Source organism: Salminus brasiliensis, chromosome 25 (genome assembly GCF_030463535.1).
Source record: "Salminus brasiliensis chromosome 25, fSalBra1.hap2, whole genome shotgun sequence".
Lineage (NCBI taxonomy): Eukaryota > Metazoa > Chordata > Actinopteri > Characiformes > Bryconidae > Salminus > Salminus brasiliensis.
The window spans coordinates 9740959-9752897 of record NC_132902.1 but is presented as its reverse complement, the minus strand read 5'-3'; the positions used below and the strand labels follow the sequence as shown (position 1 = coordinate 9752897).

The 11939-nt window shown below is 39.9% G+C and overlaps 1 long non-coding RNA gene across 1 annotated transcript; it reads right to left on the bottom strand.

Moving 5' to 3' along the window:
• Positions 1-2983: 2983 nt before the first annotated feature.
• LOC140547824 (uncharacterized) lies at positions 2984-5454 on the bottom strand. The gene is made up of 3 exons (XR_011978508.1): positions 5369-5454; positions 5120-5162; positions 2984-3056 (listed from the first exon to the last, which is right to left on the bottom strand). It is a non-coding gene; the product is annotated as an uncharacterized lncRNA (long non-coding RNA).
• Between the last annotated feature and the right edge of the window lie 6485 nt (positions 5455-11939).

Below are 11939 nucleotides of genomic sequence, written 5' to 3'. Positions count from 1 at the left end.
CAGCAGCCCGCTAGCCTCTCTTAGAGGTGCGAGCCATTGCTAGCTCCCAAACTAGCTATCTAGTTTCCATTAGCTGGTCACACCAGCTGGCTGAAGTTGAGCAGTGTCTGAGACACATTTACAGCAAACCCTCATCTGTAAAACATTAGGAAATCAAGCGTTTCATATACGAGTCTGTTAGATAAACTTCGTATAAGCTGTCTGGTTGCAGTAGTGGGCGAGGAGAGTCATATAGTGTACAGCTATCATTACTGTTTATACTGAGCTGATGTAGAGAGCCTACAGTTCTGCCTGTAGCTCTGACTGGCTTTTTGAACACATGAGTTGAGTACAATACAGTGGCTACATAACAATCTGCTGTCAGCAATGTCTTCGAGGAAGCTTAGCAAGCTAGATAGTACCAAGAAACAAAGCCTATCAAGTTCAAGCAGCAAATTAAAATTCCTGTTTGTTTTAACATCCATATTGAAAAGATCACTGAGCTGGTGCACACAGAAGACATGAACTCATCAGCCAGACCCCCAGCATATAGGACATTACAGCTCTGTTTAAGGCATATCATGTGAGCTGCAGTGCTGCTTAGACTTGCCTGTTGTTAAAATATATTCTTAGTCGATGTCTAACGACTGCATTAGTATGTTTGTATAATTAGTTTTTAAATTGAAATGTTCTCGACTGTTTTCGACATTGCATTATTCTGATCAACTTTGAATCATTTACTATTTATGCTTATTTAACTTAGTTATGTAAATTATATGAAAAAAATATTTTAGGCAATACAGATATTGAAGTTCTGTGATTACTCGAGAAAATCAGTATATTGACATGCTGTACAGTCAAATAAAGCAACCCAGACTGTAGACAGTGAGCAAATATTGATAATGCTGTACAGTGAGCAGTATTTGTTTTTCTTGCTGTTATAATTCTACTATTTGAGACTCTAATGCTATTGTACAGGTGCTGTTCATAAAATTGGAATATCATGAAACTTGTATATTATATTCATTTATTACACACAGAATGATATATTTCAAGTGTTTATTTCTTTTAATTTTTATGGTTATAACATCAACTTTTTCATAATATTCTAATTTTCTGACCAGCACCTGTACATGACTGAAGATCAGGTTCTGAATCTTCTTGTTGTGCTTCTTGATTCAGACTGCCTTCGACCACCCACTGCTCCTGATTCAGTCACAGAGAGGAGCTTCATTGGTGGAGAGATCTACCTGCTGTTCCATGGCCTCAGTATGGATCACTCTCCGGTCCTCTGGTCCTAGGCCGGTAAATCAAGCAGTGTCTATGGGAGGAGATCCGCTGCCCAACAGAGTGTGGAAGTTCAGGTCTGTATCACAGACAACCGGGACAAGCTTCACCCTCCATATTGAACTGGACACCAGTGGAGAGCCGATGCCTGAGGTGAAGAACATTCAACCACTGCACTTTAATGATCACTTCTCTTGTAAATAAATGTAATTTTTCTCTCAGAACAGATGTTTAATCATGAGCAAATTTCTCTTTTTCAGGGTTGTCTGAAAGTAACCTACTTTCAAATCTACCAAGCGTTTCACCTCATTTACACTATACGTCCAAATATTTGTGGACACCCCTGCTTAACAATCCATTCAGATACTTTATGTTGCACCCATTGCTGACACAGATGTGCAAATGCACACACACAGCTTGTCTAGCCCCTGTAGGTTAGATTGAGCTGTGGAGCAGTGGAACTGTGTTTTCTGAAATGATGGATGGTGCTCCATCCAAAACTTTAGAGATGGGTTGGAGAGTTGGGGATAATTAGGTGGGGTGATCAACCAATATACTGACCTCACTAAAGCTGTTGTCGCTGAATGCAATCAAATCCTCACAGCAATGCTGAAAAAAGTGTAAATTAGAGAAATCTTTGAGTAACTCACCCCAGAGACGTTATTAATGAGGAGACCGGTCGCTGGTTGAAATATGAATGGGAGTTGGCATCTGTTTACTGACAAAGCCCTGCCCCCAACACAATCAACCAATCAGGTTCTGAATAAAGTCCCGCCCTTCAACAAAAACAACCAATCTGTTGGCTGCTTACGGATTAAATCCCACTCTCCGGTAACGAGCTAAAGTTGCTCGACTACATTGTGGCTCTGGCCAGACCGTGTCAAAATAAAAGTCACTAATACAAACGAATCTGCAACATAAAATACTTTTTGACTGAGAGCTAAAATTACTGTCTTACATTAATTCCCACTTCCACTTTTATTTTGTTGTTCATCCAAAAATGTATGTGAAAACTGATTAAGTGAAAACTGATCTACTTTTGTTATATTTTATTGCTGCTACATTACATATCCTTTAAAGTTTGAAAGAAAAAAAGGTATTGGAGTTTTATTAATCTTTTATAATATATAACTTTTATCTTAGCAGGGTAATTCATTAACACAGTGAATTTCTGAATAAGTTATTAATTTTTATTGACTTAATTGTTACTTATCAAATACCTTAAACTACCTCAAGCTTGTTGCAGCCGTAATCTGCTGCAGCCTGAGAAGCTTAAAAATGAATAAAGATTTTATTTTAATTGAAGTGTTTGTCATTATTGAACAGTATGACTATTACTCTATTGAGTGTCATTTTAGTAAGAGAAGGACATTAATATGCAATGTTTAATATCTCAAGCAAGTTTGTTAATGAACATTAAAGCACATACATTTACTCATTTAACAAAACTAATAAATAGCCTTACTCTGCTTACAAGGCCAAATCATCTCCTTTTAGTCCAACTTGAGTGTCAAGTAAAATAATAAAAAACTAAGTTTTACTTTTACCACCGTTTACGTTTTTCAGATTTATTTCAATGTAAAATATATTAACAAATTCCTAAATAAAATAAAAAAAGTCATTTGTGTTTATTTACATTTGTGTTTTAGGTTGTGGCCAATCGACTGTGGTGAGAAGCAGTTTGACCAATGGTTGCTGTAGATCCTGTACATGTAGACCAATCGAGGCGGTGAGAAGGCGGAGCTTCAACGGCCATGTTTAAATCAATCCGCACACAGACTGAGTAGGGACTGTAGAAAGAGACGCAGACGTGAAATAAATGAGCAGACATTTTTCACATCCCAAAAAAAAGAGGACGTCTGGTCACCCTGCTTAACGACCCTTCACTTAGTCTGTCCTGATCATTTATATGATCATTAAATCAGGATTTCTACTGGAGCTTTCCAGCTGCTGCTCTTTTAACACAGGTTTAACTCAGTCTGATATTAAACGGTATATCAGCCATCTGCTGGTCACTTCACCACATTACATCAGCGCGGTATTTTCCACTTACAGCTCATTTTAACATTTTTAAATTATACTGATATTGAGTTATTCAATCAATGATTTTACATGAATTTACATGTATTAACAGTGGTGGCTTTTAAGAGATGTTTTTAAATCATAATTAAAATAAATTAAACTGGTGATTTTTGGTTGATTGTTGTATAATTGTTATTATCAAAAAAGTGCTGGACACCACCAAGGCACCAGATAAATTATTAAATGCTGGCACTGAAAAAGAAATGACGAGGCTTGTTTCGTTTGACCCAGTGACTCTGCTACTGATGAGCAACAAGAATAACCCTTTTGTATTGTAGATATTAGATCTATTACTTGATTTTATAATACTGGGATAAAATCCATATTAGAGAATATTGTAGCCTACAACTTGATGTCTTTTGTTCAGATGCTAGAGGGACCCCAGAGTGAGTCCAAAACAATGGATCTATTTGAAGCTGTTAAAAATTTTAATTCATAAATGATTTTTATACAGATAACAGCTCTCACTGTAACACAGAACAGAGGAAAACAACTCAACACACTTTTAATCAACAATTATAGGACTTCAGTGGTTTCAGTGGTGAATGTTTTTCTGGTCTTTCATACAGGAAAGATCTTTAAATACTAAAGCGGAAGAAATCGTTACATAAATTACTAAGAAAAATAATGAACAGTGCGCACATCCTGCCCTAGAGGAAACAGATTTAGAGCAGAAACCGCTACCATTCTGGCTGCTGAGTGCTGATTGGCTGGTCAGACTCACAATTGATTAAAATGTGTGTTGAGTTGTTTTATGATGTATTGTGTCAAGAACGTGAGCAGTTATCTATATCAAAATTTAGAATCATTATTACTTCTGCACAAAAGCTCCGTATGAACCCATTCATTTTGGACTTGTGGTTAAGCGCCCTCTAGTGTCCGAACATAATGGAGGGCATAATCAAGTGGTTTATCCATTTAGAATAATGTCTAATAGTGTAGGTCATATAAAGTCCTCTATAGGGGGAGTCTCTGATATGTCTCGTCATTACAAGTTCTCTTGGATTGTATTAGCTAGCATGCTACTGCTTAGCCAGCCGAGTTGCTGAAGAGCTTGTGTTCTCAGAGGTGTAACTTTGATTGTGTTTACTTTTGAAATCTGGACTCAGAATTCTGACATCAGCAGGTAATTATGACCTCAAGAATGGTTGAGGCCCAAATTTCTGCTGAGTGGTTTCCATAGAGACGGATGAACATTAGAGTTCAGAATGTTGGGCTGATTTAAATGTAGAAAATCTTCACTGCACCGAGACAAACATTAAAGCTTTAGGAGGTGATTCTGAGAAACCGGACACAAAAAAGATAGCTAGCTACATCTCCTCATGTAAAACATCCCATTCAAAACCAATACAATCAGGACCATAAGTATTTGGACAGTGACTGAATGTGTGTAATTTAGCTTAAGTACACCACCGCAGGGGATCTGAAATCAGGTAGTCAACCAAATGAAACAAATCCACAGGACTTTCTCGTGAGGATTTTAAGGCTGTGGTGAGAAGCAGTTTGATCAATGGCTGCAGGTAGATGCAGGTACAGGTAGACTAGGTCTGGTGGTTAAGAGTTGGGGCTTAAAGAGACATGTTTAAAAGTGTACAAATTTGAAAAACTACCACTGTAACAGCATGCATCATTGTCCCTGATATATATACAAATATATATATATATATATATATATATATATAAATATAAACACAATTAAGAACCACTTTTAGTTACTCTATGAATAGAGTACATAGATGAACAGCCAAAACCAGTTGCAGAAGGAAAGAACCTTGTTGCCCGGATCCAACATTGGGATGGGGGGTCCTATGAACCTGTAAGACAAAAAAGGCAATACATATATAGAAACTTTATGATCACCTACTTTTTACACAGTAGCAGACAGATATAAAGCAAAACACACACAGTTGCAGATGGACAGACCCTTGTTGGCCACATCTACCATCAGGATGGGGTCCTGAAAACCTATAAGACAAAAAAGGAAGTCAATACATGTATAGAAACTAATTTGATCACATACCTGTTACACAATTGCAGATAGACAGCGAGTCTCACACACAGTTGCACATGGACAGACTGTTTTTCGCCACATCCACCATCAGGGAAGTAGAGGGTCATGGGGTCCTGAAAGCCTTTAAGACAACAAAGAAAGGCAATATATGTACACAAACTGAATCATCACTTACCTGTTAAAGAGTTGAAGAACAAAGGTAAGTGAGCCACACACAGCTGCACACGTACAGACCCTTATTCACCAAAGGTAGAGGTTAATGGGGTCCTGAAAGCGTGTAACAAAACAAAGAAAGTCAATACATGTATAGAAACTGAATGGTCACTTACCTGTTACAGAGTTGCAGAATAATGGACAGCAAGCCACACACAGTTACAGATGAAAATACATTTGTTGGCAGGATAAACCATCAGGGAGAAGAGGTTGATGGGGTTCCTGCCAACCTGTAAGACAGAAAAGAAAGTCAATACATGTGTAGAAACTGAATGATCACTTACCTGTTACAGAGTTGCAGACAGATAGGAAGTAACACACAGTTGCACATGGACAGACAGTTTTTCACCACATCCGGGATGTAGAGGGTCTTGGGGTCCTGAAAGCCTGTAAGACAACAAAAACGCAATACATGTACAGAAACTGAATGATCACTCACTTGTTACAGAGCTGGAGAACGATTGACAGCGAGCCACACACAGTTGCAGATGAAAATATATTTCATCAGAAGGTAAGGGCTCATGGGATCGAGAAAGCCTGAAAAAAAAATAGAAAGTCAATATATGTATAGAAACTGAATGAACACCTACCTGTTACACACTTGCAGAAAGATATATGGGGAGTCACACACACAGTTGCACATGGACAGACCGTCGTTCGCCTTATCCACCATCAGAAGGTACGGGCTCAAGGGATCCTGAACCTGTAAGACAAAAAAAGAAAGGCCTACCTGTTAGAGTTGCAGAACAATGAACAGCGAGCCACACACAGTTGTAGATGAAAATGCATTTGTTGGCAGAATACACCATCAGGGAGAAGAGGTTGATGGGGTTCCGGGCAACCTGTAACACAAAAAAGAAAGTAAATACATGTATAGAAACTGAATGATCACTTTCCTATTACAGAGTTGCAGAGAGATAGCAAGTCACACACAGTTGCACATGCACAGGCTGACTTTCGACAGATCTACCATCAGAAGGTAGGGGCTCATGGGATCGTGAAAGCCTGTAAGACAAAAAAAGAAAGTCAATACATGTATAGAAACTGAATGAACACCTACCTGTTACACACTTGCAGACAGATAGATAGGGAGTCACACACACACAGTTGCACATGGACAGACCGTTGATCACCACATCCACCATCAGAAGGTAGGGGCTCAAAATATCCTGAACCTGTAAGACAAAAAGAGAAAGTGAATACATGTAAAGAAACTGAATGATCACCTACCTGTTACACACTTGCAGACAAATAGATAGGGAGTCACACACAGTTGCACATGAACAGACAGTTTTTCACCACATCCAACATAAGGGAGGAAGAGGGTCTTGGGGTCCTGAAATGCTGTAACAAAAAAGAAAGTCAATATATGTATAGAAACTGAATGATCACCTACCTGTTACACACTTGCAGACAGATAGATAGGGAGTCACACACACAGTTGCACATGGACAGACCATTGTTCACCACGTCAACCATCAGGGAGGAAGAGCGTCTTGGGGTCCTGAAAGGCTGTAACAAAAAAGAAAGTCAATATATGTATAGAAACTGAATGATCACTTGCCTGTTACACACTTGCAGACAGATAGATGGGGAGTCACACACACAGTTGCACATAGACAGGCCGTTTTTCGCCAGATCTACCATCAGAAGTTAAGGGCTCATGGGATTGTGAAAGCCTGTAAGACAAAAAATGAAAGTCAATACATGTATAGAACCTGAATGATCACTTATTATTCAGTTGTTGGTAGGAATGAATGATCACTTATCATTCACTTGTTGGCAGGAAACACCATCAGGGAGAACAGGTTGATGGGCTTCTGGACAACCTGTAAGACAAAAAAAAGAAAGTCAATATATGTAAAGAAATTAATGTGCACCTACCTGTTACAGAGTTTCAGACAGAGAGATAGGGAGTCACACACCGAGTTGCACATGAACAAACCGTTTGTTGCCACATCCACCATCAGAAGGAAGGGGCTCAAGGGATCCTGAACCTGTAAGACAAAAAAAAGAAAGTCAATACATGTACAGAAACTGAATGATCACTTACCTGTTACAGAGCTGGAGCTGGAGAACGATTGACAGCGAGCCACACACAGTTGCAGATGAAAATATATTTGTTGGCAGGACAAACCTTCAGGGAGATGAGGTTGATGGGGTTCCTGGCAACCTGTAACACAAAAAAGAAAGTCAATATATGTATAGAAACTGAATGATCACCTACCTGTTACACACTTGCAGACAGATAGATGGGGAGTCACACACACAGTTGCACATAGAAAGGCCGTTTTTTGCCAGATCTACCATCAGAAGGTAAGGGCTCATGGGATTGTGAGAAAGCCTGTAAGACAAAAAATGAAAGTCAATGTATGTATAAAACCTGAATGATCACTTATTATTCAGTTGTTGGTAGGAATGAATGATCACTTATCATTCACTTGTTGGCAGGAAACACCATCAGGGAGAAGAGGTTGATGGGCTTCTGGACAACCTGTAACACAAAAAAGAAAGTCAAAATATTTATAGAAACTGAATGATCACCTACCTGTTACACACTTGCAGACAGATAGATAGGGAGTCACACACACAGTTGCACATGGACAGACCATTGTTCACCACGTCCACCATCAGTGAGGAAGAGGGTCTTGGGGTCCTGAAATGCTGTAACAAAAAAGAAAGTCAGTATATGTATAGAAACTGAATGATCACCTACCTGTTACACACTTGCAGACAGATAGATATTGAGTCACACACACAGTTGCACATGGGCAGGCCGTCTGTCGCCAGATCTACCATCAGAAGTTAGGGGCTCAAGGGATCCTGAACCTGTAAGACAAAAAAAGAAAGTGAATACATGTAAAGAAACTGAATGATCACCTACCTGTTACACACTTGCAGACAAATAGATACGGAGTCACACACAGTTGCACATGAACAGACAGTTTTTCACCACATCCAACATAAGGGACGTAGAAGGTCTTGGGGTCCTGAAAGCCTGTAAGACAACAAGGCAATACATGTACAGAAACTGAATGATCATTTACCTGTTAGAGAGTTGCAGACAGATAGTAAGTCACACACAGTTGCACATAGACAGGCCGTTTTTCGCCAGATCTACTATCAGAAGGTAAGGGCTCATGGGATTGTGAAAGCCTGTAAGACAAAAAATGAAAGTCAATACATGTATAGAACCTGAATGATTGACAGCGAGCCACACACAGTTAAAGATGAAAATATATTTGTTGGCAGGATACACCATCAGGGAGAAGAGGTTGATGGGGTTCCTGACAACCTGTAAGACAAAAAAAGAAAGTCAATATATGTATAGAAACTAAATGAGCACATACCTGTTACAGAGTTTCAGACAAAGAGATAATGCAGTCACACACCCAGTTGCACATGGACAAACCGTTTTTCGCCACATCCACCATCAGAAGGTAGGGGCTCAAGGGATCCTGAACCTGTAAGACAAAAAAAGAAAGTGAATACATGTAAAGAAACTGAATGATCACCTACCTGTTACACACTTGCGGACAGGTAGATAAGGAGTCACACACACAGTTGCACATGGACAGACCATTGTTCACCATGTCCACCATCAGAACGTAGGGGATCAAGGGATCCTGAACCTGTAAGACAAAAAAAGAAAGTCAATACATGTATAGAAACTGAATGATCATTTGCCTGTTACAGAGCTGGAGCTGGAGAACGATTGACAGCGAGCCACACACAGTTAAAGATGAAAATATATTTGTTGGCAGGATACACCATCAGGGAGAAGAGGTTGATGGGGTTCCTGACAACCTGTAAGACAAAAAAAGAAAGTCAATATATGTAAAGAAACTGAATGATCACTTTCCTATTACAGAGTTGCAGAAAGATAGCAAGTCACACACAGTTGCACATGCACAGGCTGATTTTCGCCAGACCTACCATCAGAAGGTAGGGGCTCATGGGATCGTGAAAGCCATTAAGACAAAAAAAGAAAGTCTATACATGTACAGAAACTGAATGATCTCCTACCTGTTACACACTTGCGGACAGATAGATAGGGAGTCACACACACAGTTGCACAAGGACAGACCATTGTTCACCACGTCAACCATCAGGGAGGAAGAGGGTCTTGGGGTCCTGAAATGCTGTAACAAAAAAGAAAGTCAATATATGTATAGAAACTGAATGATCACCAACCTGTTACACACTTGCAGACAGATAGATGGGGAGTCACACACACAGTTGCACATGGACAGACCGTTGTTCGCCTTATCCATCATCAGAAGGTAGGGGCTATAGGGTTCCTGAACCTGTAAGACAAAAAAAGAAAGTCAATACATGTATAGAAACTGAATGGTCTCTTACCTGTAGAGATTTGCAGACAGATAGTAAGTCACACACAGTTGCACATGGACAGGCCGTCTTTCGCCAGATCTACCATCAGAAGGTAGGGGCTCAAGGGATCCTGAACCTGTAAGACAAAAAAAGAAAGAGAATACATGTAAAGAAACTGAATGAACACCTACCTGTTACACACTTGCATACAGATAGATATTGAGTCACACACACAGTTGTACATGGGCAGACTGTTTTTTGCCACATCCACCATCAGGGAGGAAGAGGGTCTTGGGGTCCTGAAAGGCTGTAAGACGACAAAGAAAATCAATACATGTATAGAAACTGAATGGGCACCTACCTGTTACACACTTGCAGACAGATAGATAGGGAGTCACACACACAGTTGTACATGGACAGACTGTTTTTCGCTACATCCACCATCAGAAGGTAGGGGCTCAAGGGATCCTGAACCTGTATGACAAAAAAAGAAAGTGAATACATGTAAAGAAACTGAATGAACACTTACCTGTTAGAGAGTTGCAGACAGATAGTAAGTCACACACAGTTGCACATAGACAGGCCGTTTTTCGCCAGATCTACCATCAGGGACATAGAAGGTCTTGGGGTCCTGAAAGCCTGAAAGACAACAAAAAGGCAATACATGTACAGAAACTGAATGATCACTTACCTGTTAGAGAGTTGCAGACAGATAGTAAGTCACACACAGTTGCACATAGACAGGCCGTTTTTCGCCAGATCTACCATCAGAAGGTAAGGGCTCATGGGATTGTGAAAGCCTGTAAGACAAAAAAAGAAAGTCAATACATGTATAGAAACTGATTGAGCACCTACCTGTTACAGAGTTGCAGACAGATAGATAGGGAGTTACACACACACAGTTGCACATGGACAGACCGTCGTTCGCCACATCCACCATCAGGGAGGTACAGGGTCTTGGGGTCCTGAAAACCTGTAAGACAACAAAGAAAGTCAATACATGTACAGAAACTGAATTATCATTTACCTGTTACAGAGTTGCAGAACGATTGACAGCGAGCCACACACATTTAAACATGAATATACGTTTCTTGGCAGGATACACCATCAGGGAGAAGAGGTTGATGGAGTTCCTGAAATCCTGTAAGACAACAAAGAAAGTCAATACATGTATAGAAACTGAATGGTCTCTTACCTGTAGAGAGTTGCAGACAGATAGTAAGTCACACAAAGTTGTACATGCACAGGCCGATTTTCACCAAATCTACCATCAGAAGGCAGGGGCTCATGGGATCGTGAAAGCCTGCAAGACAAAAAAAGAAAGTCTATACATGTATAGAAAACTGAATGAACACCTACCTGTTAAACACTTGCAGACAGATAGATAGGGAGTCACACACACAGTTGCACATGAACAGACAGTTTTTCACCACATCCAACATCAGGGACATAGAAGGTCTTGGGGTCCTGAAAGCCTGTAAGACAACAAAAAGGCAATACATGTACAGAAACTGAATGATCACTTACCTGTTAGAGAGTTGCAGACAGATAGTAAGTCACACACAGTTGCACATAGACAGGCAGTTTTTCGCCAGATCTACCATCAGAAGGTAAGGGCTCATGGGATTGTGAAAGCCTATAAGACAAAAAAAGAAAGTCTATACATGTATAGAACCTGAATGATCACTTATTATTCAGTTGTTGGTAGGAATGAATGATCACTTATCATTCACTTGTTGGCAGGAAACACCATCATGGAGAAGAGGTTGATGGGCTTCTGGACAACCTGTAACACAAAAAAGAAAGTCAATATATGCATAGAAAATGAATGATCACCTACCTGTTACACACTTGCAGACAGATAGATAGGGAGTCACACACACAGTTGCACATGGACAGACCATTGTTCACCACGTCCACCATCAGAAGGTAGGGGCTATAGGGATCCTGAACCTGTAAGACAAAAAAAGAAAGTCAATATATGCATAGAAACTGAATGATCACCTACCTGTTACACACTTGCAGACAGATAGAT